At 42.9% G+C, this 27,732-nt stretch overlaps 1 long non-coding RNA gene across 1 annotated transcript; it reads left to right on the forward strand.

Moving 5' to 3' along the window:
- The first annotated feature begins 245 nt into the window (after positions 1–245).
- LOC308595222 lies at positions 246–26,845 on the forward strand. Its single transcript, XR_014011936.1, has 3 exons — positions 246–344; positions 15,640–15,722; positions 25,901–26,845. It is a non-coding gene; the product is annotated as an uncharacterized lncRNA (long non-coding RNA).
- Positions 26,846–27,732: the final 887 nt, after the last annotated feature.

Here is a 27,732-nt window from a genome sequence, read left to right on the forward strand (position 1 = left end):
CTCCCCTGAAGGGGCAGCCCTGGCGAGGGGGATGTCTCGGCAAGGGCAAAGTAAAGTTATCTGCTGCTCCCTGTTGGAGAGCGCAATGTCACGGCATGTGCTCGCGCTATTATTAATAGCACACGGGGCGGCCCTGGCCGGGGGAGGTGAGGGGGCGAAACTGACACTCTCTGGGCAGAAGAGTTAACCCTTCCACTGGGCGACCGAAGTTCTGGCGAGGAGGAGCGCAAGCGGCGCAAGAAGATGCGCGGTGCGCCCTCGCGATGGTGGCGCGCGCCTGTGCGTGCTGTTGCAACATATGAAATCAAAGAAACCCGCCCTTCTTCCTCCAAAGAGCTCAGGAGGTGGGGTTCCATTTTTTAGCCTGCACAGCAGCCTTATGAGGTAGGCTAGGGAAGCTGAGATACAGTGATTGGCTGAAGATGTTATCTGCCCGGGGATGGATTCAGGATCTTCCCGGTCCGTGTCCTTGCTACTGGGTCACACTCGCTGCACCCAAACATTATTATTTTCAGTTTGTAAGCCCACTGCACTGTGCCTCGCATTTCTTTCTATTTATTAAATTTTGGAAGTAGAACGCAGACATTGTGGCTAATAGCCAGATCAGATCAGGTTCTTTATTATGCACTCCCCGGACCTGAACAAGCTAGTAGCCACTGATAGCCCTGTCCTCCATTCACCTGCTTTTATTTCCAATTTAGTAAAATTAGGATTGTGTTTTCATATGCCCTTTGCCTTGTTTTTCTAATTCTCTATTGCCTACTCAGGCTGGCAGCAGCTCACCAGTGTCTGGGGCAGAGACCTGTCTCAGCTCATCTGCAGAGATCCTTTAAATGTCAACTTGTACCCTTGCCCATGAAAAGCAAGTGCTGAGCCATTTAGCTATGGCCTTCCTCATGTACACATATGTTTTTGCCTTCATAATTTACTTATTGTGCATGGTGAACTCTGAAAAGTAATGAAGCGAGGAGTGTGCGTCCATATTTAAGATGCTGATCCTGGAATTAGAATATGAAGGGAGACCAATGAGTTTTCTTGCAAAGCGCAGAGCTATAGCTTTAAAGTTCCACTGAGAGAGCGTCTTTCTCATGCCAGCAGTTTCTCTCCATTCATGGATGTAGTGAGGAGGAGTTAATGCTCTTTTCCTAGTAGTGCCTTGAAAGGAGAACCACTGCATGTGATCAGAAGGCAGGTGTCACTCTTTAGGTGAAAAGGAGGCTGGTGGGAGGTGCCAGGAGCATATGACTAGCAAATGGAAAGTTCGTAACCCAAAATATGAACTATAAGTACAGGAAGTGCTTGTATACAGTATAATCCAGTCACTGCCTGACATCATGGATCTTGTGGATGTAGGCGTATCAACCTGGGAAGGCAGCCCATTTAGGAGAAGGAAAAATCTGACCCTAAACCACTGCTGCCTTGCAGAATATATTCAGGAGAAGAAAAGGCTAAGGAGTAAACCCTACACAAATTCGGAGTGGAGTTCCTAAGACGGTTGGATGGCGCCTTGTACACCTTCTGGCAACTTCCGCAACAAAGCTGGTGCCAAACATATTGCTCTGTTTTCCTTTGGACCATATCAGCGAGGCTGATGTCATCTGGGCAGCCCAGGACCTCTATGCACACTGCCCTGGCTTGCACCCTGGGGAGGTCACTTCAGTGCCGCTAACACAGTGGTTTGACTTCACCTCCCAGAGGGGCACTCCATTGTCTCTTGAGACAGACAGATGGCAACAACCATAAAATATTCTCATACTGTGTATACAGCATACATTTAAAGCCCAATCTTCCACCCCCTTCCAAAAACATCCTGGAATCTACAGTCGTACCTTGGAAATCGAACAGAATATGTTCCAGAAGTCCGTTCAACTTCCAAAACGTTCGGAAACCAAAGCGTGGCTTCTCATTGGCTGTAGGAAGCTGCTGCAGGTAATCGGAAGCTGCAGAAGCCCCATCAGCCTTTTGGGTTCCAAAGAACATTCACAAACCAGAACACTCACTTCTGGGTTTGCAGTACCAAGGTGTTCGGGATCCAAGTTACGGCTGTATTTTGTTACGGGTGGTGGGAACTGTAGCTCTGTGAGGAGCAACTACAGTTCTCATGATTCTTTGGGAGGAAATGCATTTTAAATGTGTTTTAAATTTATGATGAGTATGCAGCTTCACATCCTTCTTTGCATTGTTTACTGGAGAGGCATTTTCACAATGGAGGCTCAGGCTGTGTGCACACAACATTTTATTCTAGAATCAGTGTTGACTACATTTTTTCTACATAGTCCACACAGAAGCCAGTGCATATTTTTTGCCACTGAAAGTTTTAAAAAAGCTCATTGCAGATTGGTTCTACATTACTCCATGGTGTGTCCATTTGAAAATAGATTTAGGAGATTCTGGCAATGGGTGGTATATACAAGAAGCACAACCACCACTTCCTTCTCTGTTCACCTGCGGCATGTGCAGGGAGGAAAAGGCATGGAAACCTAAGTGTATCAAGTAAACACCTTTGTGGAAAAGGAAAAGTTTAGACAGCACTGTTGTCAACTCATGCTCTACTTGTGAACTGGTTTTCCACTTTAGCTTTAGCAAAGTTAACATAGACACCAGTGCTAGGCAAATAGTGGTGCAACTATAGAGAAAAATGGCTATCAGAAGTTCTTCATGTTTACCAAAAGTTCAGGCTATGTGTCACTCTGATTTTCTATCTCTGCATTATAAAAGCCCTTTTCTTTATTGCATAAAAAGGTAAAGGACCCCTGACAGTTAAGTCCAGTTGTGAATGACTCTGGGGTTGTGGCGCTCATCTCACTTTACAGGCTGAGGAAGTCAGTGTTTGTCCGCAGACAGTTTTTCCAGGTCATGTGGCCAGCATGACTAAGCCGTTTCTGGCGAAACGAGAGTAACACACAGAAACACCATTTACTTTCCTGCCAGAGTGGTACCTATTTATCTACTTGCACTTTGACGTGCTGTTGAACTGCTAGGTTGGCAGAAGCTGGGACCGAGCAATGGGAGCTCACCCCGTTGCGGGGATTCAAACCGCCGACCTTCTGATCAGCAAGCCCTAGGCTCAGTGGTTTAGACCACAGCGCCACCCATGTTAATTGCATAGAGCTACTTTAAATATGCTGGGTATCTCTTACAGATCATCACAGCCAACTTTTCTTGCATGAGAGTTCTTGTACTTGAAGCAGCTGTACAGAAGTGGGAACAGTTTGCCATTCTAAGGTGGCAAAAACTCTCCCATGCAATCTTTAAAGGTACAGGAGTTCTGCCATCCGTTACGTTTTGTCACCCCATATCAATGCGGTTTCAGTGATGGGAAGGATAGGGTTAATTAAAGGGAGTTTTGTTGCGAAGAGGCAAGAGACCTTATTTACTTGGGACTACTTCCCCTGAGTTGACCTGTAGATCTCTCAGCAAACTGGTTTATTTTAGCACAGGCCTTCTGAGGTCGGCTGACTTTTCACCTGAATAATAAGGTACAAAGCCAAAACTCAAGGACTTCTGCTGCTTGGAAAGCAGACTGCTGTAGCAACTGGATTCTGTCTCTGTTCTAAGACAAGTGACCTGAAATAACCTTATAACATATTCACTGTAATATTATCCCTGCAGTGTATCTCCGGAGAGACCGATTTCAATCTTAGCCATGCTAAAATCACTATTATCTACCTTGGCTCTGGAAGATATGAATAAGAAAAAACAATTTTAAAAACTTCCACACAATTCTGTTTCAAAATGTACATTCATTCCCCAGTGACATTCATCTCCTATTTTGTACCTGCAGCTAAAAAGTTCATAGTTTCAGATTATGCTGGTATTTGCCATCTCTTTTGAAGTTCTAGCATTGGGGCTGTGGCAGGAGTGAAATTGTCCAAGTGTCTAAAACACCTAATTCACTTATTGTAACTGCATTTATTTGGAGATAAGACTTACCAGTGTCAAAGTAAGGTTTGCTTAACTGACAAGCAAAGAAAGCCAAAATGTTATTTGATAGTTCTGTACCATTCATGATCACATCAAGAAATAAACTTTTGGGATGTTCAGCTTTTCTTACCCCTGTAATGTCCTTAATTGCATCTAGTTGCCCTAGTCCGAATGAAATATATACAAGCACCAGAAGGTAAAAAAAGGAAAGGTAAAGGACCCCTGGGCTGTTAAGTCCAGTCAAAGGCAACTATGGGGTTGCGGTGCTCATCTCATTTTCAGACCAAGGAAGCCGGCGTTTGTCTGCAGACAGCTTTCCGGATCATGTGGCCAGCATGACTAAATCACTACTGGTGCAACAGAATGCTGTGACAGAAACCAGAGTGCACGGAAACACCATTTACCTTCCTGCCACAGAGGTACCTATTTATCTACTTGCACTGGCATGCTTTCAAACTGCCAGGTTGGGGACAGAGCAACAGGAGCTCACCCCGTCACGGGGATTCGAACCGCTGACCTTCTGATCGGCAAGCACCAGAGTCTCAGTGATTTAGAACACAGCGCCACCCGCATCCCAGAAGCATCAGAAATGGCACATGGAAGCTCTGAGCCACATACTCACTGGTTGCTTGCATAGCGAAGCAGTGACAAGGCCCTTTCTCCTAACTCATATACGTAATATGCTCCAAGCAGACACATGATTGTGGTGGTGCTTGATTTGCTTAATTCTTCCCCACAGACAGAAGTGATAGTGTGGCAGTGGGGAGATGTCCCCATGGTTGTATAGCAATGTAGACTACCAGGATCATATGTGATGGTTTGCAAGTGAGAGAAAAAGAAGCAGGAAAGGGATGCAATGTGAAGGACACTGCTAAGCATTGTCTGGATCATAATTTCATGCATTGTGGATATTCTGCAAAAGGTGATGCTTCATGTGAACTGCTCATACATAGGAAAATTCATACAAACAATCTGACGTGCTGAAATGCATTGCATAAGGGAATTTGTGCTGGTGTCAGTATTTAAAACATAGCCATGCATGTGACTTCAGGAACAGAGCCAAGATCCCGGGTGTCTATAACGTCACCTGCTCTGTGTCAAGCTGTCACACAGAATGGTGAGCATAAATAGAACAGAACTTCTGCATGTGATTTCTGAGCAGTAACCTTTTCCTTTTTCATTTCTCCCCTTCCACATTTCGTCCAAAGGCTGCATAGGCTGCTGATGAAGCAAATTAGCAACCTAGTGCCATTTTGTGTTCCTGTCTCTGTTGGCTACTTTCTAGCAAGCCTATAATGAAGTCAAGTAGGTTGGGAATCAGTCAAATTACAAGCTGGCAAATAAACTAAACTCTAGAAATTCCTAGCAAGGCTATAATGAAGTTGAGTTGGTTAAGAATAAATTACAAGCTGGCTAAAACAATAAATAAATCACAAGGATCGAAAATCAAAATCTGGAAATTTATTTTGCATAAACAATGCACATATGGGGACAAATTCACACCAAAATGCTGGTGAATTTTCATGAGGATTAAAAAACAAAATCAAAACTGACATGGAAATGTGTAGAACTTAATTTAAGAATGCAAATATTAGAATCAGAAATATTAGAATGGATATAAAATGTCACCCATTCCTGGGAGGGATGTGCCTTCATTGTAGGATTTGTAGGAGCAGTAGGTACTGTATCTGACATTAACATTTCAACTGAGCTTTGCTACGGCTGAATATTTTTCTGCCACTAGAGGGCAGAGTACCCATTGCCTAGATCTGACCAAGTGGGCTCTCGTACAAGGAGGGTTATGCCTCAAGCTCAGCAGCAGGCAGACCACATGCATTTGAGGGGGCCTGAAGCTTGAACTCTTTTGGAGGCCCTTTCACAATAAGCACCGAGATCTGGGTAGCCACTGTTATATTCTTCAGTGGGGTTATTCCATGCCAGATTACCACAATTAAAACAAAAAACTACTGCATCTCGGATTTTGCTTAAAATTGCTGTACCGCGACGCTCCACTTTTACAACAGCTGACTCTCAAACTTCAGGATTGTTGAAATATATACAACAAATAATGGGTCTATTAGACTCCATTTTTTAAAAGCCATATGGACTAAAGTCGCTTCTGGTGGGAGCTTAAGCTTCATTAGTCTCATAGGGGATCTGCCCCGTTCAGCATTTGGGCAGGTCTCACCCACCACCCAGATCACTTCTGCCACTTCAGCCTTCTGATCCTTATTGCAATGGGTAGGTGGGAGGGGGGCTAGTAGTGGCATGCAGGTGGCGCTGTGGTCTAAACCACTGAGCCTCTTGGGCTCGCCGATAAGAAGGTTGGCAGTTTGAATCCCTGCGACGGGGTGAGCTCCCATTGCTCTGTCCCAGCTCCAGCCAACCTAGCAGTCCGAAATCATACCAGTGCAGGTAGATAAATAGGTACTGTTGGAAATAGCTGCGGTTGGAAGGTCAATGGTGTTTCCATGTGCTCTGGCTTCCATCATAGTATTCTGTTGCACCAGAAGTGGTTTAGTCATGCTGGCCACATGACCCAGAAAGCTGTCTGTGGACAAACACCGGCTCTCTCATCCTGAAAGTGAGATGAGCGCTGTAACCCCATAGTCACCTTTGACTGGACTTAACCATCCAGAAGTCCTTTACCTTTACCTAGTAAGGGTAGAGGGGATCAGAGAAGGGTACCGGCAAAGGTTGGAATATTCAAATTGTTGCTTCAATCAATTGCACTTATTGCATCGTATAATAAAAAGAATGCAACTTTTATTATTAATAATAGTCATCATAATCATCGGTTGGCTACAGAACTAAGTTACTTGTACTTCTGCCCCATTGATTTCAGTGAGAACTTACAGTGTGATTGTATACGTCTATTTAGAAGTAAGACCACTGAGTTCAGTAGGATGTATGTATGGCCATGGCCCTGTATACCTGAAGGAGTGTCTCCACCACCGTCATTCAGCCCAGACACTAAGGTCCAACTCTAAAGGTTTTCTGGTGTGCCCCTCACTTTGACAGGTGAAGCTACAGGGAACTAGGCAGAGGGCTTTCTCGATAGTAGTGCCAACCCTGTGGAACACCCTCCCATCAAATGTCAAGCAGATAAGTAACTATACAACCTTTAGAAGACATCTGAAGGGAAGTTTTTTAAAGTTTAATTTTGTGTTATGTTTTTATATATGTTGGAAGCCACCCTGAATGACTGGGTTAACCCAGTCAGATGAGTGGGGTACAAACAAATAAAAACAATAACAATAACAATAATTAGGTGTTTGCCTAGCAGGAGTGGCTAATCCTCACCCCCCCCAAGTGTTTCTGGGTGGCTAATCCACAAACCTCTCCCAGCAATTCTGCAGCATCTTTAAAAAAGGTGAACCAAAAACTCAGATACAAAGGTATTATATAAATACACCAACAACATTGGTTTGTATAATTGTACAAATTTTAGAAATGGGTTTTTATTGATTTTATAGTCTGTATCTTTTTTATCTTGTTTTTTTTTTAAGTCTATGGGACCCCCAAGCCACTGCTTCTGCAATTTTGCATCAAGGCAATTATAGTGCATGGGTGGTGTCCACACACAGTTTCACCTTATTAGTTTTTCTGCAATGCTCCCCCAATGTTATTTGTGTTACAACAACTTACATGATTTCCACAAGGAAGTTAAGGGACATGCACTGATTAGAAACAAAGCAGTATGCACACCCTAAAACCTTTGCAAGCTGAAACAGCATTAAAAGCAGGATCACGTATAACTGCTCTGATACCATCATGATCACAAATCATTAATAAAATGGCCAACTGGAAAGGTCCTGCATCTTTTGTGTATTATCTCATTTCATCTCATTGTACAACAGTTTGAGAGCTTCTGACTTTGAAGCAGTTTAGAAATCTGTGAAAGCAATCAAATAAATAAGCATAGCCAATTCGTGGAAGCAGCACATACATGAAGCAACTGTTTATCTCCTCCTAACTGTTTAATAGACTTGATGGGGGGGGGGGAAGCATAGCTGTCAACCTTTCCCTTTTCTTGCGAGGAATCCTATTCGGAATAAGGGAATTTCCCTTTAAAAAAGGGAAACGTTGACAGCTATGGGGGGAAGCAATCTGGGCAGATGGTTGTAAACAAGGACAAACAAAAATTGAAGAAGTTCCTTTCGTGACTTCACTTTTAAAAAAAATGTTTTAAATGTCATGCATATGAAAGGAACTTTATTCCGGTTGTTGATTTATAAGGAGCAGCAGGGGAAGGGGAATGGTGGGACCAAAATGACAAATCCACACTGCATAAGTAACCTCTTTCATTGGCTTGGCCCAAAGGAAGCCTGTTCTCCCCAGCTCTCCAGAAGTCAGCCCTGCCTTATCAGCTCTGCAAAATGGAGAATGAATGCCTTGCTCATTATTATCACTGAAGTCATTCCTATTTATGCCGGTATTTCATGGATTATGTTTTTATGAAAACACTTTCTTGCCTGTGAATAAACACAGGCGCTTTAAAAATATTTGTATGCAAAATGTATCGAAGGCCATTATGAAAATGCTTTGCGAAAAGGCAGTAAGAAGCTTTTTGCAACCATGAAAAAAAGAAGAAAAAAGAAACCCTCTCACATTTTCTCTCATGCTAAACAGTCCAAAGAAAAGGCCTTTTCAGAGTTAACTAGTTTCAGCGATGCCAGTGTTTTAGTGTAATGAATAACTTTTCAAAGGGGACAATCACACATCGCTCAGTATGCCGGTATTTCTATTTCTGTGCACCACCAATGGAGGGATTTCTGTGGCAGAATTTCTTTCTCAGAGAAAGCTGAAGCGATCAAAACCCTGATTAACCTCTGATATTCACGTGCTGCTCTTGATCTTGGGGACCGAAGCTGTAACAAAGAGTTAATGGCAGCCATATGCTTGGGGTATTGTAGGTTCCGCTGACCCAAATGTGAACTCCATGAGTGACTGCAGCGAACTGCTGTTTGTTCCAAGTTTGGCGTGCAGATTACTGATGAAGAGTTTGAGCTTCTACTTGACAGAATCCCTCTTGATGAAGATGGAAATGTCAAATTTCCCCAGTTCATACCCATGTTTGATTCACAATTTACAGCCTCGACTTTTTGAATTTGTCATATGTCAATCAAGTTCTGTTTACTAGAGAAGCTTTGCAATAATCCACGAGAGCAGGTTCAGGCTATCTGTCCGTGTTGCATTTTATAGCATTTAATATTTTCAGGAAATGCAATTTGCCTCATTCAGTGACAGCTTAATTGGTGTTTAGGCACTGAACAAAGTTTGACATTCAGGGCATTTTCACACACAAGAGCTCAAGTGTTTTCACACTTGAGAGTTGAATCAGCCTAGGCTTAAATTTGGTCCTTACCATGGAGGTAAAACCTATACGGGCTACAAGGCACTTGCAATTTTTATTCCAACTTGTTATGCTTTGAAAATACTCACAGATGGCAGAAAGAATGTGATAGTGGCTCAAATGTGGTGGTTCTTAGTCTCATGTGTGAAAACGTTCTTGTTTGAACTGGGAATATGTTTGCAAGTGTGACAAATGAACAACTTTTTCAAAAGTTTTGTAAGACATACTTTTTTAGTAAAGCTTTTTTATTGAAGGTGTTTCTGTGTCTGACTGCTTAGATCTGCATTCCTAGTGTTGGTTCTGTTATAATGGGCAGATTATATGTTGGGGAAGGGTATTCATATTGAGTCTTCCCCAGGAGATAAGTCCAGAGTTCTGAGTGAATGAGAATCTATTCTTTCTCAATTTCCCTTGAAGCTTTTAAATGCTTGTAAAAACAAGAGTGGTGGATATTGTGTCTGCACACATACAAACCCATAATGTTTGCAATGGGTTAGGTTTATGTTCCACTCCCCATTTGATAAGACTTATCCATCATAGCTCTACCACAAACTACTAGTGATTGTGTGTGTGTTAACCTTTTATGGGGACGAAACTAACTTGAGGAAAGAAACCTGACCTGACCTTTGTGATGGCATCACTGTGTGTGTGTGTGTGTGTGTGTGTGTGTGTGTGTGTGTGTGATTCTTCTGCTATCCATGCACCATTAGATTTTTGTGTTTTTTCCAAAGTTTTACTTTTCAAAATAAAATAGCCAACAATATTGGTTTAACATGGAACTTAAAAGCCAAATAAAGCATTTCATTACTGTATTTATCATTAGGATGCAGAGGCTGTGACTGGTGAAGGTATTTTATGTAAATGCCAAAACTTGGATTCATATGGCAGAACTGAAACACTGACTTAGCAATCAAGAAATCAGTTGCGCAGCCTGTCCCAATGTTATCCTGGTACAGGTCATCATATGGTTCCCAGGCTGCCTTCTCTCATTTTTCTTCATTTATTTAAGCAACACTGAATATTCCTAGTTGCATGCAGACACTCACATTGACGCCACATTTAGAAAGTGTGGGACTGAAATGCTTGTGTGGAATTGTGGCAAAGCTGGTTTCTACAAGGGCAGATTTAACTCTCTCCACAAATATATTTTCTTCTCCAAAGATTTTGGTTTTGAGAATGGGTGGAGCGGCGCAAATTCAAAAGCAGCAGCACATTTAAATTATTAGTATTACAATACGAGCAGAAAGCAACAAAATAAGTCAAAAGCCCTGGCCAAAGAAAACTCTCTTTACCTGGAGTCTAAGGTTGTAATCCTATATGCATTTATCTGGGACCAAGATCCCATTGAACTCAGCAGGATGTACTTCTGGGTAGAAAGGTGCAGGATGGCCCTGCAAAATTCAAAGGAGTAGCAATGAGCTATATAGGCCAAAGGAGGACATTCCAAATATGGGTGTCACCTGATCTCTGGTCCCCACTCTTCTACCTCAGTATGCAGGAGTATCTGTAAGAGGTACTCTCCAGATAACTTTAAACTCCAGAAGGGGATCACGGGGATCGGGGTCTCAGAAAAAGAGAATGTGTTTGGGTGGGAGGAGAACTGATACTGTAGTAGCAGCCAAGAGGGGCTTCAAATTGGTTATGAACAGGTGCAAAAAATATGCAAACAATGGGTCCAGAAACATACTGGCTGTAGCCTCCTGAAGCCCTTCATTTCATGTCAAAAAATATTTGCTGGAGAATATTGGGTGCAGCACTACAGTGAACACCAGACTTGTCTAATTCCGGCTGTGTTAGAGAGAGAGAGAGAGAGAGAGAGAGAGAGAGAGAGAGAGAGAGGATTTACAAGTCAAATGATCCACTGTGCCTTTTGTCAGCCAATTAAAACATCTTCACTGGGACCTACAGAACTAACCTTTGTGTGGTCTTTGGTCTCGGATGGAAATGATCGCTTGACGCGTTTGGCAGTGTGAATTTTGAGACGGTACAAAATGTGTGTGGGAACTTGGGGGGGAGAAAAAAAAGCCCATCTTAAAAATAAGTAGGATCAGGGTGGTGATGGTGAGGGGGGGGAGAGAAAGGTGACGTTAGAGATGCTGGTAAAAGTTAGTCGTGGTCAAGCTTGGGGCGAACAATAGCGCAGTGTTGTTATGGGCTGCTTTTACGACTTAGATATTCTTCCCATGTCAGTATAATCACTACTGGGAGGTAGCTCGATTAAGGATTACCATATCATTAATAGTATCTATGACTTTTGTTCAAAGGCTACTTGTGTAATGTTGCCTTGTGGATGAAGCTTCCTAATCCGCTGAGCTGCAGCTGTAGAGGAGGGCCTTCCTTAGAGGCGCCCACACTGACTTCCCTGTCCCTTGGATCAGTTCTCAAAAACAGACAGAAACAACAGTCAACTCAAAGCCAGAAAAAAGAAACATCCATTCTACATTTCCACATTCATCCGCAAGCTCCAATCCCTGCCAATGTCTCCCATTCATCTCTTCTCTAACATCCAGATCACCACTCGGATGGTGGCCAGATTAAAAGGGGAACAATGCAGTTTTAAATGTAAAGTTTGCATCTAATTTTTTTTTTATCCTTTTGCATGAGAAAAAGCACATTTATTCTGTCTGTCTGTCTGTCTAATGCTCAGCCTTTTCTTATTTTCTTTGGCAACGCAAGGCATGCTTGCTGCTGGGTGCCCAAGCTCGATGTGCTCCTGTGCTGGCTTGGCTAGTTTCTCGCTACACATAACTGCCTTGAAATTGAAAATGTGTATGTTCAGGCAACATTCTTGGAGGCTGAAATGCTAAATATTAACAGTTTTGCCTAGTAAACCATGGTTAGAAAACAACCTACTTTAACAACAGCTATGATGCAAATATTGGGTGCAGATACATGGCCAGTAGAAGAAATTACTGTAGTGGGAAATAAATGTGGCATGTGGGAATAAAACCATAAATAGACTTAGGACAGAAAGTACTTCTGTGTACTGCAGGCTTTATGACAATAATCCACTTTTAAAAATTACAATCAAACAATGAAGTGCCTGCTGTCATGCAAGTCCAACATTTGGAAAAGGAAATGTCAGGTCTGTGAATAAACAGCAATTTTGTAGTTAAGTAACCAGGTCCTGTTCACAGTTGCCTAAGCATGTGCTTCAGTAGACCCTGCAATAAACTTAAAGAACGTCTCTATCCTAGGTATTTCTGATCTATGAAAAACAGACAAGGTCTGCAATTATTCATGTTTGCCACTTAGGTAACAGTTTAAAAGTTAGTTTGGTCCAAGTCATACAAGCTGCTTCTCATAGGACACTATTGAAAAGATTTGGAATGCCGCCTTTGGGGTCAAAATGTGTCAAATGCTTTCTGGTCTCCATGGAATTGTTGGTTTCTCAAGCAACATATATTGCAAAAGGCTTCGCCCGTTAATTGTCTATACATTTTATTTGCCTTTCTTTTACTGTGCAAGTTATTTTTCTGATATGGGTGCTTTTACACATTTGTCCTATATCTTTCTTTCTTTGTCTAGATTTATTATCTAATATTTATATCTATACGCTTCGCTAAGAATGGTTACTGGTCAGTCCTGATTCCAATGGAGCCATAACGACTCTGAAATTTTCAGTCCAACATTTCCCCAATGAAGATCTTGTTACTTCAGTGCTATTATAAACTTTTGCTTTGGGATGACATTGACTCCTTTGATCATTAATTAATTTTTACCTACAGCCAGCCCTATCCCCCAAACTCAGTGAAGATAAAAAACATTTCCCTGTCATTTCCTCAATATCCCATATGAGACAGAGTGTTACTATTCCCACTTTATCAATGGGATTATTGTGACTGAGAGATAGGACCCTATCTAAAGCACCTAATGAACCTATGTGATACATAGAAAGGAATATATGCATCAAAACACAAGTACCAACTTCAGTTTTTCTATGGCAGGCTATACAACAATTAAGTACCGTAAATGTAACATCACTCAATGGCTAAATGTTACATCACTCAATAGTTTCCTTGTGCACAAAACTGATCAAGGTTGAAACTTCATATCATCTGACATCACCTCAAAGGCCCTGATCCAGTGAGATGCACCCGGCAATCAGATGCCAACACTGATCAGCAAAAGAAAGGAGGGGATCTGGGGAGTTTCTAGCTGGATTTTGTCACTGGATGTGAGAATGTTTTCAAAAGAGACACCCAAAAACTAATTTGAATCTCTCTAACACTTTTACATGACTGCTGTTAATGCAGAATTTAGAATTCAGGAGATAAACTGAATGTACACTGCAGGCAATGAAGTTTTTATGTTCCCATGAGCACTGATTTAAAACAAAGATTACTTAAGCCTCTTTAATGAAATGCTAGGAGTCTCTCCTTTGGGCTAATTGTGACTCTCATGGTATACTTAATCTTGTGCTCATTTAGCACATTCTGGTGAATCTGGTATAGGAATGGCTTGTGGATGATACCAGGCCCTCCAAGTGTTCCTATTTTCCAGGGACAGTCCTGGATTTACAGAAGCTGTCCCGGTTTCTGATTTGATCCCAGAATGTCCCACTTTTACTTAGGAAGTCCCTTTTTTCATCAGAGAAATGTTGGAAGGTATGGAGTTATCTGACCCCCCGAGCCATCTGAAGGGAGTCCTGTATACGGAAAATGTTTAATGTGTAATTATGTTTATATATATGTTGGAAGCTGCCCAGAATGGCTGGGGCAGCCCAGTCAGGTGGGCAGGGTGATGATTATAATGATGACGATGATGAAATAGGGCATCCCTGTTTTCATCTGAGGAATGTTGGAAGCTATGTGATACTAATAAAAAGAATATTAATCATTGTAGTAAATGGCAGGTATGTGGCACTTTAGAGTAGGCCACATTCACACCATACAATTAAAACACCATTATACTATAGCAGTCCTATCTTCCCCCAAAGACTCCTGGGAACTGTACTTTTCTAAGGGTGCTGAAAGTTATTAGAAAACCCCTATTTCCCTCACAGAGCTACAATTTCTAGAGTTCCTTGGGAAGGGAGATTGATTGTTAAAACCCTTTGGAAATTGTAGCTTTGTCCCCTTAACAAGGAACCGTTCCCACAGTTCTGTGGGGGAACCATGACTGTTAAAGTCGTATAATGGTGCTTTAGATGTAGGGTGTGGCTATGGGCACAGGCAGCTAGAGGCCTAAGGGCCTAATCTGCCCTCCCGGGCTCTCTCTCTGGCCCTCATAATAGCCCCATTTTTGTGTATCTTGCTTTCTCTGGATGCAAGCAGAGATAGCTTGCAAGATGCTAGCTGATGGCTCTTTCACTAATTCTTTCCTGGTATGAACAGAAATAGAGGCTGTGGCAGAATTCATCCCACCCCAATGTGCTTCAGTTGCCCACTCCCATGTGTGAACCACACGAAGCCCAAGCTTCATGTGACAGAAATAGAATTTTATTATTACGGTCACATACCAGTTCCAGCTCACTTACAATATCCAGAAAATCATAAAACACAACAGGAATACATTGAATTGGAATTGGGTATAACAGAGACAATTCAGATATAGCAGCAGTTAAAAATATATATTAAATCTTGATCACTAAAATATAACCTAAAATTATCATTTAAAACCTTAATCACATGACAGAAATATAAGCTAAGCCAAGCTTAAAAAAAAAAGGATGATGATGATGATGATGATGATGATGATGACAACTGCACTTGCACTTTAGCACTGAAACAAAAATTGGTTTGTTTGCTTTTAAAGGTATAGGTAACGTCTGTTTAGCTCCAGTCATGGACGACTCTGGGGTTGCGGCGCTCATCTCACTTTATAGGCCGAGGGAGCCAGTGTTTGTCCACAGACAGGCTTCCAGGTCATGTGGCCAGCATGTTGTTTTTTAAAGCCACTCAAATACCAAATACAAAAGAAAAGGAATGGATGGAAATAACCACACTGCAGATCATGTAATGGTGGAGGGAGAAGTAGCCAACACATAGTGCAGTCCCACTGATCAGGGAGAGAAGGAACCGAGGAAGGACAAATCCAGTCTCTTGATCCCTCTTGCAAACTGCTAATTTGTGGAATTTGTTAAGGGTTCCAGGTATGCAGGGCAGGTGATGGTAGCAGTTCAAACAAGAAATTTGGGGGGGGGGGGCAGGGACAGGGCTTCACCTTCCATATCACAGTTGCCTCACAGAACATCATTGCTTCTTACCAGGCAGGTCAAAATCACTTTGCCAGTCCACATGCAAATCACCACAAACCAAGCCTTTTAAAAGAGAGAAGGACAGGGAAACTATTGGAAAATAGCAGTCATTTTGGATCAGGCCAATGACCTATTCTGGTTCAGCATCCTGTTTTCACAGTGGGAAACCAGATGTCTCTGAGGAGCCTCCTAGCTGGACCAGAGCTGAACTCTCCCTAGTAATCCTTACGACAGCTCTGTAAAGTAAGTCAGTATTTATCTTCTTCATTTTGCAGAAATAAGACTGCCAAAGCTGGACCTCCTATTGGCGGTGAGTTTTGAGCCATGGACTTCCTAGACTTGTAGCCCCTTCACTTCACTATTTCTAGGTGTAGAGTTTTTGTATGACACCATGATTAATGGATGTACAAAGGACTAAGAAACCTAGCGTTGTCTACAATAAAATAGGGTGGAGGTGGATATGGGGAGTTGCACCACGATGAAAAAAGGCTGGAGAAGCAAATCTTGATTCAGTTATAATGCCACATCATAACCACCTGCTTTTAAGACAAAACTGTTGCTGCAAAGGTGACATATCTGAGCTCATTAGCAACAAACATTTTGGCACTTGTGGACCAGTATAAAATTGAACTCATATTTCCATAGTATAGCTTTTATTACCCAGTTTAATTATCGAAGATCAGAAGTCTGGCTCTCTCCTGTGAAGGTCCCACAGTTAAGAATTTATACGCTTTGTCCCCATATTTACAATACCTTTTGACTGAGATGTCTAAAACCTTTTAGCATAAGGTTTAAGCAGTGGACAGTCAGCTCTGGCACTTCTTAGAAATCTTTTCAGAGGGGCCATGTGGCTGAGTTCTAATCCGGGAAGAGCCACTGCCTCTCTGTGTGATCTGACAGAGTGACATATCACTTGACCCCGGTCACAGCAGCTGTAGACCTAGGTTAGAAAGTCAGGCCTGAACAGAAAAGCGAGCCATGCTATCTGTCCAGTCCTTTCCCTGCTAATAAATGAGAAGTGCTGTTTTTTTCCTTGTCCATTCCCTCCACAATTCAAATATATATTTATGAGGGGCAGGCTAGAATTTGAGCCTCACTTTCAATGCACACGTTTTCATGGGAAATTAAAAACCTATACATTGGCTGTCTAACAACTCAAAACAATAGATGCTCCATGTGCATACCTGAATCTTTAATTTATACATTTAACTCTGACAATTTATCAACTTCAACTCAGTGTGATTGCAGAGGGGTGTGTGGGGGAAACAAAAGGACTGTTTAAACACATAGCTAGAGCTCTGCCTAGCCAGAAATATTTTAATATATAAGGGGCATTTTTACGTATGAACACCTGGTTTTTAATCTCAATTTTGTTGAAATACCTGTTCAGATATTTGGATAGTGCACATTACTTTATACACTGAAATCAGGATTGATGGAATATTCTCATTTTTAATGTCAGCTGGTGATGGTTTATTGTTGTTGCTGCTGTTTTAAAATTATCGTTATTATTACTATTTTAAATTTAAATTTAAATTGCTTTTTCTGTTGTATTCATAATATTTTTTTAAAAAACCAGAATAAACAAACAAATAATGGGAGCTTTGAGGAAAAGAGGCATATTTTTAACAAAGGAAACTAAAATAGCACCTTTAAAGCCAAGTTCTTTTATAAGCATGATAAAATATTGATGAAAAGAAACCAGTTCTTTGTCTAAGCCTGCAGAGGGCGCAATGCTTCTTCTTTAACCCTCTCGGGCATACAATTCTGTGGAATTCTGAAGTTGGCAGTTTAAAGTCTATCAAGGCGGCCTGCTTACAGAATACACTTGCTGGAACCATTGGAGGGAAGAGTGCTTCTGCACTCAAGTCCTGCTTGTGTGCTTCACACAGGCATTTGGCTGGCTCACGTGAGAACATGATGCTAGACCATTGGCTTGGCCCAGCAGGCTCTCCTCATGTTATTATGTTCATATACAGGAAAGTTGAGTCCATATTGCGCGAGGGTGTGATGTGTTTCGTAGGTGTGCGTTATCGATCAGTGTCCTACACTTGGCTTTTCAAAAAGGGTCCAAGATGCCAAATTAACGTGCATTGCAAAATGAATCTATGCAAATTTTTGTAACGATGGCCATGTTTTCTGAGCGACCAAAAAAACCCAAAACAATAAGCGGGGTAATGAATTCAGTTTAGCAAAATCTCGTTTAGACACAAAACATGATTCTCATCCCCTCAGTTTTGAAGTGGTTATTCTACGCTGCTAGGAAATTATTTTATTCATTTGGGTGGCCTAATTGGCTCATACATATATCACAGTGAGTCCTGTGGGGCTTACACCCAAGGAAATGTGCAAAGGATGGCACCTTTTGATATTTCCATCCCAAATAAACAGGGGAATCTAGCTCTTTTCGCATACATTTTCTCAGATTGATTCTTTTGAGTTCTCCCAAAGTGTAAGTATGAAGGACCTTCAGACAATATGGAATATATTTCTTACCGTCGGCTTCTTACAGAGTAATCTGAGCTACAGAAATTTCAGTCTGCCCAACCAGTCTCCAAATATAGTAGGTCTATTAAAAGTGCTGCAGTTGGGAGCTGGCCTTCTCTCATGCCAAATCATTTGACCTTAACATTAGCAAATATTTTGATTCCTGCTAGTGTATGTCTGAGCATAAGCCATCGAAAGGAATCCATATTGCAAGCTGTCCAGGGAGCCTGTCATTCCCATGTTAGCAGCCCCCGGTCAATGAGGTCATAATCTTTGCTCACATTTTGCTTCTTTGAAACATACGTTTATGCAATGTCCAACACACATTTTTGGATAAAAGCATTAGGATGTATAAATACTACTTTTGGGGGAGGGGAATTAAAATCGTCAAATGATAATATTATCCTAAACCACATACCAATTATGTGGATCTTGACAGCCGGTCATTGTAGATAGACTTTTCGTGCCCTTACTTCTGCCAAAAGATTGATATTGACTCACTAGAAAGAGAACACTACACCCCCCTCTTTGATCAATGAATAGAAGATATGACAACTCTTGCAACATGTGAACAGGTTGTTTTTAGACACATGGATATAACGATCCTTGGAATGCATTTATAAAAATTATGACTCGTTAATAATTGTATGCTTGCTGGAATAATAGCATTATTTATATACCTATATATTGTGTTCAGTTTCCATCACCATTTTCTCCCCCCGCCCTCCCATTTCTTTCACTTTATTTGTCTGCTGAAATTTTTAAATTAATAGAAACTTTGCCTACCCTGAGTGCCACTGTCCACTTATAGCATGTGTAATGTGTATGGGTTGCTTGTGCGTAAGTTGCCGCCTCTCCAGGCTTTGTTGCCTTGCTAAACCTTTCAGTCTGGGCAGCCCTTCACTTCGTGGCTGCCTCAGTCGCTAGCAGAATCCGTCAGTGGGCGTTTCTTAAATCTTTTCCAACATAAAAGTTGTTTGACATCCTACTCTCTCTGCGTGGAAGTCTTCTGCGCAGGGTGGGCGTGGGTAGCGGAGGACCCGTGCTCTCCCTGCTGGTGTCCAGCGAAGAGTCCTGGAGCCCTCTCGCCGATTCCCCCATCAGCCCCTCTATATCCCTGGTGTTGCGCTGATTTGCTTCCCCATCTGCGGAGCTGCCTCTCTCCCTGCTGGGCCCTTCTCCAGCATCATTTGAGAGCCTTCCCTCCGCCTCTAGCTCCGATGTCAGTTCCCTGACAGCATGTGACATAGCAAAGCACGGAAGCAGCTGCGCTTCTGCTTCTGTCAAGGCAACCAGGCCCAGGCCACACTGTGGTTCAGCATCACTTAGCTGTGGAAGCTCATAGGCTGTCAGTAAGCCACAAAACAAGCCTTCACCTGAATATGTGAAAAGTTAAACTTGTCAGGGTTTGAGGGTGGCGGGGAAAGGGCCAGCCCTCCCATTAGGTAGAGGAGCAGCTGGCCCAGTGGAAGGAGATGCATCGGCTGTCTCCTTGCATTCTTTTTTACTGCAGTGGCCAGCCACAACATACCCTTCTGCTTCCTATACAGTGGTAAAGGTAAAGGTACCCCTGCCCGTACGGGCCAGTCGTGTCCGACTCTGGGGATGCGCGCCCATCTCACTTAAGAGGCCGGGGGCCAGCGCTGTCCGAAGACACTTCTGGGTCACGTGGCCAGTGTGACGAAGCTGCTCTGGCGAGCCTGCACCAGCGCAGCACACGGAAACGCCGTTTACCTTCCCGCTATACAGCGGTGCTTATTTATCTACTTGCACTTAAGGATGCTTTCGAACTGCTAGGTGGGCAGGAGCTGGGACCAAACGATGGGAGCTCACCCCGCCATGGGGATTCGAACCACCGACCATGCGATCGGCAAGTCCTAGGCGCTGAGGTTCTACCCACAGCGCCACCCGCGTCCCACGTATACAGTGATACCTCGGGTTAAAAAAACACCTCAGGTTACAGACTCCACTAACCCGGTAGTAGTACCTCGGGTTAAGAACTTTACCTCAGGATGAGAACAGAAATCGCGCACTGGCGGCAGCAGGAGGCCCCATTAGCTAAAGTGGTACCTCAGGTTAAGAACGGTTTCAGGTTAAGAACGGACCTCCAGAATGAGTCCATAACCAGAGGTACCACTGGATTATATTTAATAGTTAAAATGAAACAGCTATGATGGAATGGCAGCCTGTGATGTCTTAGTGCTTAGGTGCATGCGTTCCTATGTATATACACTACAGTCGAGGTGCATTTGCCCCGCAATTGGTAATGTGCCTTTGAGAGACCTGAGGAAGGAGGGCTGAACACCGAAGATTGGCAGCTGCAGTGCGGTAAGAGGCCTGCACAAACTCTGCCTCCCTGAGAAAAATTGAGACAGTGTTTTGCCAAGAACAGGTAGCAGAAAAATTGGATCGTTGTTCCTAAATAGGAATCATTGTAAATGTGTGGGTATTTTGGTCAGGTTTTTGAGAAAAAGGACGCCATAGCCCTAGCACTCACCTGCAATACCAAAATAATACCAGAAGGTGGCCGACTTACTGGAACTTCCATGCCAAAGCATGAGGAAGGGGGTCCATATAATAAGCTATAGCTCAATAGTATATTTTGTGATTGCCTGCTGTTTCTGGACTGGGATAGCTTGAACACATGCTGGTAACCTCAAGGCTGGGATTTCCGCAATGCTCTGTATGTGGAACGAGCCTTGTTTGTTTGTTTGTTTGTTTGTTTGTTTGTTTGTTTGATTGATTGATTGATTTATATACTGCCCTTCATCTTAAGATCTTGGGGCATTTCACATAAATAAAATACAGGATAAAAACAAGCAAATAATTAAAACAAAGCAGCAAAACAATAAACCCTCCCCCTTCCAACAAACACATTTTAAAGGCTGTAGAATATTAATCAGCCAAGGGCCTGGTTGAAGAGGAACGTCTCCACCTGGCACCTAAAATATATATATAATGAAGGCGCCAGCCAAACCTCCCTGGGGAGAGCGTTCCACAAAAGGGGAGCCACTACAGAGGAAGCCTGTTCTCGTGTTGCCACCCTCCAGACCTCACAAGGAAGAGGCACATGAAGAAGGTGATGAACACAGAGTACGGGGTGGTTTATATGGGGAGAGGCCGTCCTTGAGGTCCTGAGCCATTTAAGGCTTTATAGGTCAACACTAGCGCTTTGAATTGGGCCCAGAAGCTGATCAGCAGCCAGTGCAGTCAGGCCAGGATTGGTGTAATATGCTCAAACAGTTTTGGCACAGTGAGCAACCTGGGGATTCAAACTCTGACCAGCTAAACCATCTTCAGAGGCATTTAACGTGTTGCAGTAATCCAGCCTAGGGCTTACTGGATAATAAACTACAGAAATTGGGCTATTTGTCCCTATCCCTATCTGTAGATAGGAGTGTAGCTGGGCCATCCATGCCACTGAGGCCATCCGAGCCTCAAGCGACAGCAGAGGTTCAGGAGCATAGGAGCCAACTCCTAGGGGCTGAGGACCCTTTGGCCCCCGCCCATATAGTATTTGAGGGGCCTGCCCACAAAAGCATTAATGGGCATTGCCATTCAAATGGAGTGCGTGTGTCGCATCATGTGATCAATTATGCACAGCGGGGCTTACCTGTTCCTCCTCCCCATATTTTATTCAAGTTGGCAGCCCTGTCCAGGAGTACCCACAAACTATGTCCTTCAGAGGGAGTGTAACCGCATCATGAGGAGGCAGCCTCCCAGTCTTGTTGGTTTGGCCCTGGCTAGGTGAGGGCAAGCTACTGCCAGCATGTAACTCCTTGTGTCATACCAGTAACTGTCAACATTAACCACGTTCCGTACACTTTACCTTTTTAGCCCCTTTCTTCAGTGGTTGGCAATGTGGGTCCCAGGGCCTGCAAAGGCTTTTCTCTGTATTGCTTCATTCTCTCCCCGCTGCCATATGATAGGTAAAGGTACCCCTGACTGTTAGGTCCAGTCGCGGATGACTCCGGGGTTGCGTTCTCATCTGCTTTATAGGCCGAGGGAGCCCGCGTTTGTCCACAGACAGCTTCTGGGTCATGTGGCCAGCATGACAAGCTGCTTTTGGCGAACCAGAGCAGCGCACAGAAACGCCGTTTACCTTCCTGACGGAGCAGTACTTGTTTATCTACTTGCACTTTGACGTGCTTTTAAACAGTGCTTTCTGTGGTTTAGACCACAGCGCCACCCGCACCCCGTATGATAACACACCACTATTACCTCAGAGAAAGTGGTAGGGGTGGCCATTTTACAAGGGGGCTGCAAAAACCACCTGAAATCAACCCACGGTCCTTAGGTTGCTTACATCTGCAGTTCCTTTTAACTGTTGAAGCAGGCAGTTGTCTAGGAAAGCTTGTGCCACAGTAAGCCAATTAGTCCCTGAGGTACAATAGCAGTTTTCCTTGCCCTGCTGCTACAGAACACAACAGCCCTGCTTCCCAGCTTTGCTTTGGTGAGCCATATCTAATTAGCACCTCCTTATTCAGCAATATCCTGTTCTGCTGCTTAATTAAGAGTCTCTTGTGGCACATAATTCTCTGGGCTTCCTGTCTTTCTTTAGAGAAGTACACAAAAGCAGCAGGATCCCCTCCTCACCAGGCATTAACTTGATGCGATGATGCTTTTTCTGAGAGACTTGACTTCTTGCCTTGTGCCTCCTCACCCCTTCCATGCTGAGATGCCTTGTTCCTCTCCCTCCTAGGGTCATGTCCTACACAGCATCCCCACTGCGGCATGCTCTGCTGGGTCACAGAAACATGAGATGACACTTTGAAATACCATAAACATAGGAGGAAAACAAAATAGCTGCACTCTGCACCCACATATCCAGATTCTTCTGGAAATGCGATGGAACGCTAATGGCAGGGCCGTTTTAGGCTTCTGGTCCTCCTGCACCTTTAGGTGGGTACAGGGTGGCCCTGTTGTTAACTTGTTGGATTCAGCCTCTTAAATAGCAAGCGTGTTCCCAAGAACAGCCAGTGGGTGCTTCTTAGGTTTCAGTCCTGGAAATATGTCATCTATGTTCAAGATCACATGAGGACAAGCGTCTTAAGTAAAAACTGTAGCTGTTCTTTACTAAAGAATAGGAAGAAAAGCAGCAGCAACAACACATTTTCTGCACATTGCCAAGACGCTTTCTTTTATTAATCTGTTTAAACAAACTAGTGGTTCTCCCCACCCCCCCTTTTTTCTTTTGCTTATTGACATAAGCATTCATTTGCTAATTTGCAGGACATTAAACTCCACCACTGAGCCTCCTCTCTCTTTCCCCGCCTCCCTACCCTGCATTTCCTGAATGCGAGATAAATGCTTTCCTTCTTAAGGTTGCTTAGACCCTGCAGGAGTCCCGGCACACATGTGTCCCCACCCACCCCAACCCAGCCTCTATCTTCTATATAAAAGTCAATGTTTTGATCGCCTTAAAGGAAATAATGAGTTAAATGGACCAATATTCTCTCCTTGGCTCTCAAACTGGGCCTTTTCATAAACGCCTCTGAGCACCTGCAGCAGCTAAGTCGTTTACACATACATAAATAAATAAATTAACAATGAATAAATAATTTAATCCTCCCGCCCTCCCCATTTGCACAATGACACCTTTGCGGATTTGCTCCAAGTGAGGTTTTTTTTCTTTCTTTCCCCATTTCTTTTTTTTCTATTTTCTTTCTTTTTTTCTGATAAAGTCCTCTCAGATACTTGCTGACTGTCAGGCTAATTTTATTATTGTTTTCGCTTGATTAGTTCTGTATGACCTGGGTCGCCCTTAAAACCCACATCTCTCGTGGAGGCTCCCCAAAGGCTGCCTTTTCCTCCCCTTCCACCCCTTCCTCAAAAGGGATGGAAAGTGCCTGCCATTGCTCCAGACAAAAGCTCTGGAAAGGTTTTTCAGTTATTAGTCTTCTGAAGCAGCCCCTTCCGCTCACCCAACCGCAAAAAAACCTCATTAGGGGGGCACCTTTCTTTTCTGGCTTCTATACGCAATGCATGTAAGGGTTACATATGTCAAGTTTCTCAGGTCTTGGATGAATCTGAACATTCTCCCCTTTAACCCTGCAGGACTCTTTAAGTTGAGCCCACCACAGGGACTCTGCTGCATCCTTTCACTTCTGCATTGTCTTGGCTCAAGGGCCATGGATCCTTTAAAAATAAAAAGGAAAAAACACCCACCCAGAAACAAAAACCTAAGATGAACTTGTGCACAATGGCATAGGTATTATATTGCTGCACAGAAGTGAACTTTGACAGGTGTGCATCAACAAGCAGCAACAGATAAGCAGTGTTACCACAATCTCATAAAAGTTTCTCCCCAAAAGCAAACCAAAAATGCACACCCCACTAAAAGCAATAAAAGAGTATTGTTTCATCATGAAAGCTAACATGAGCACCTGTCTGACATGTGGATCAAATACTCTCCAAATAAATTTACCCTTTCCAAAATATATGGGAAGTATTTTCATAGAATACTATGAAAATACTTCCCATATATTTTGGAAAGGGTAAATTTATTTGGAGAGTATTTGATCCACATGTCAGACAGGTGCTCATGTTAGCTTTCATGATGAAACAATACTCTTTTCATAGAATACTTTCATAGAATACTATGAAAATACTATGAGAATACTAGAAGGGTGGAAAAAAAACATTTCCAGAGGGTTCACTGTGTTAGACTGCAATCCTAGCCCATTTACCTGGGAGTTAGACACCCTGCACTAAATAAGACTTAACATTGTTAAGTAGACATTCTTAGGAGGACTGTGTTGTTAGTCTGTTGCAGGCAGCAGGAAAAATGAGCCTTGTGGCATTTTTAAGACTAAAAAAATTCTTCTGGCATAAGCTTTTGAAATGGACTCATGCCTGCAAAAACATCTACTATAATAAGGTGGGGGTTTTTTCTTCATCTTTGCTGTTTTTGCCCCTACAGAAGACTAACACAGCTACCTGGTTGGGGTTTTGTTTTGTTTGTTTTTTTAAAAAAAAAAAAATCCCCAAACCCACAGAACAGCTTTTCAGCCTTTCTGTGAAAACTGCCTATCATTTTGAAGAGGGTACATATATTTGGAGGGGTGTGCCTTAGTTGTCAATATGCAGGAGTCAACCGCAACGCAGTCCTGTGCACAGCTGTGCAAGTGCTTGTGTGAATTATAATAAATCATTCTTTCCTGCTATGAAAGAACAAGCAAGCTGTGTTCAGTGGCAGATTTGGGGACCTCAAATTTCTGTGGCGCCTTGGGCGACACTAAAATCCAGCTCCCTCCCTGCCTCTTGTGCCCTGTCCTACATCACTGTTGCAGCGCCGTCCCCCCACCCCACCCCCAGTGCCGGTGCACAGTGTGGCCACACCAGTTGTACTACCCTAAAACCACCTCTGCCATGAGTGATGAGAATGCTATTGTGTTATATCAAGTGAAGGCGTACCTAGCTCTCTGGGGTTCTGTGCAGCTAGGGACCTGCTTGATGCCATTTCGTGACTTGCAGCTGGGATTGGACAGCACATGTTTTTGACTGCTGAAAGAAGACATTTGGGAGTATGGGGAGAGTGTGCAAAGCCCTGTGTCCATATTGCATTATTATTATTATTATTATTATTATTATTAGTCTTTGAATCCTGCCTGCCACCTTCCCATTGGCTCTTGACTGGTCTCTGTCTTTCACTTCACCCTGTTGCATGGTCCTGGGGCAGTCCAGGCTGAAGAGTCTCTAGCCATGAGGGGTTTGTTTGTTCAATAACGCTTGAAAGCACAAGTGACCTCTGTATTAAGAAGGCTGCCGGTCACTGGGTAGACCCATGCTGACTGTAAGGCTCCTCCAGCAGTTAAGGCAAATTCAAGGAGACTGAGGCCTGGTCCTAGCAAGCAGCTTTGTTCCTTACTCCCATGGGCAGAGAGAACCTTTGATTTCATGGGGATGATTATTTTTATTCTTGCCCAATCAAGGATGAAGCCCAAGGAACAAGAGATTGCCCCTTTCAGAGACGCAACAATGGATCACCTCCAGCCCAAACCACTGGGAAGTTTTCTCTGTGTTTTGTTGAGGGCTCCTGGAAACCAGCACTATACAACTTACTTAAAAGGAGAGCGCATGAGAAGGGGAGGCGGCATGAATCGACACATTGTGGGAAGACAAGATGGGAGGGAGACACACTGAACTCTTAACTCTGCCTCCAGATACTTCTCTGGCCAAGACTAACATTATTGTCCTTAATGGAAGGAAATTGAAACTACTTCCAAAGTAATTCTCAGTCTTTATCGCAGAAGGCAGAAATGAGCGGAGGCATTTCAGGGCTAGAGATGGAGACAGGAGGTTCAGAGAGTCAGGGAAATATCTGAGGGGTGTGTGTGTGTGTGTGTGTGTGTGTGTGTGTGTGTGTGTAACAAGGGGACAAGACTTTTATCCCAAAGCCATTGTAAATTTAAAGCAGGGTTTATCCTCCTCTGTGAAATGAAAATTGGGGCAGGGGGTGTTGAGATCAAGAACAACATTTGAGCCACAAAGACTGTCATGGGCCACTGCAAGTTTGCAGAATTATATGTAAATGACCTAAGTTTTGAATGTGGTGGCCTTGTGCTAATCCCAGAGAGAATATCTACTTAGCAAAAGAAAGTGAGGGAGGGCGGTGTGGTGGTTTTTGTCTAATTTGGTTAACAGTGGCCAAAAGTTGAATAAATTAATAATAATTTTTATTTCCAGGGTAACACTATCTCTGTAATGCTTCTATGCTGCAGGAGTTTCTGAATGGCTTTGCGCCAGGAGAGAGAGAAAGAAATAGTCAAAGTTCTTTTTCCTTCTTCTTTCTCTCTCCATATTCTATCTCAAGGGATGAAGAAAATGAGTGTAAGACATGTTTTCCGATAATGGGCGCCAGCCACTCAATTTCTGCTGCTTCTATATTATCCCTGTGGACATTTAACAAGCGCTATTTTCCTACAGCGCTCATTTGGATTTGGAGCCACAAGTGTGTCTTGACAAAACAGTTATTTCTTCCCTGTCCTCAAATTGTCCACCAATATGACCTCTTTTTAAGTCAATCTGTCACACCCAGTTTTTCTGTGTTTACAGTTTAAATGGAAGAAATACACTATGCTTTATACTCATTGTAATGAGGATTTTTTTGTCTGTCTCAGGATAATGGAGCTGATGGCTCACAAATTGTGGGTCAGCCTCTTCCATGACCTTAGTAAACAATCCAGCTCAGATCTCCCTAAAGCCTGCAGAATGAAATGGAATAAGTTAATTTACCTTCCGTCAACTGATCCGGAAGCCCAAAACACACTGAACAATGTAAAATACTGATTGACACACACGTAGGGAAATATTTTCCCCCATAGCACATGAGTGAATGCTGGTCTGGAACACAGCAAAGGTAAGTGCAACCTGAGGTAATAATAGGATATTAAAATACAGGAATATTTGTGGGGCGAGAGAGAACTACACTGCAGCATGAGTAATACATCTGAATTTAGAAAGTAACTTTTAGAATCACTGGATTGCCAAAACCTATACTTTTTGTTAGTTTGGCAAATTTTAAATCATTTTTTTTTTAAACTAACAACATTTTTCTGGAGTTTTGAAGTTTTAGTCGATGACACTTCTGTGAACTGCTGAAAATGAAGTCTGTTTGTCCTTTACATGGTTTTGAGATCAAATATCTGTTTATACATAAGAATGAAAAAATGCTGTACGATGACATTACTTCAGTATGGCATGAATGATTTTTTTTTTCCATGTGGGAAAGCATGGACTTTGAGCTCATTGGACAAAAGGAGGT

This window comes from Podarcis bocagei (genome assembly GCF_964188305.1).
Source record: "Podarcis bocagei genome assembly, chromosome: 9".
Classification (NCBI taxonomy): domain Eukaryota; kingdom Metazoa; phylum Chordata; class Lepidosauria; order Squamata; family Lacertidae; genus Podarcis; species Podarcis bocagei.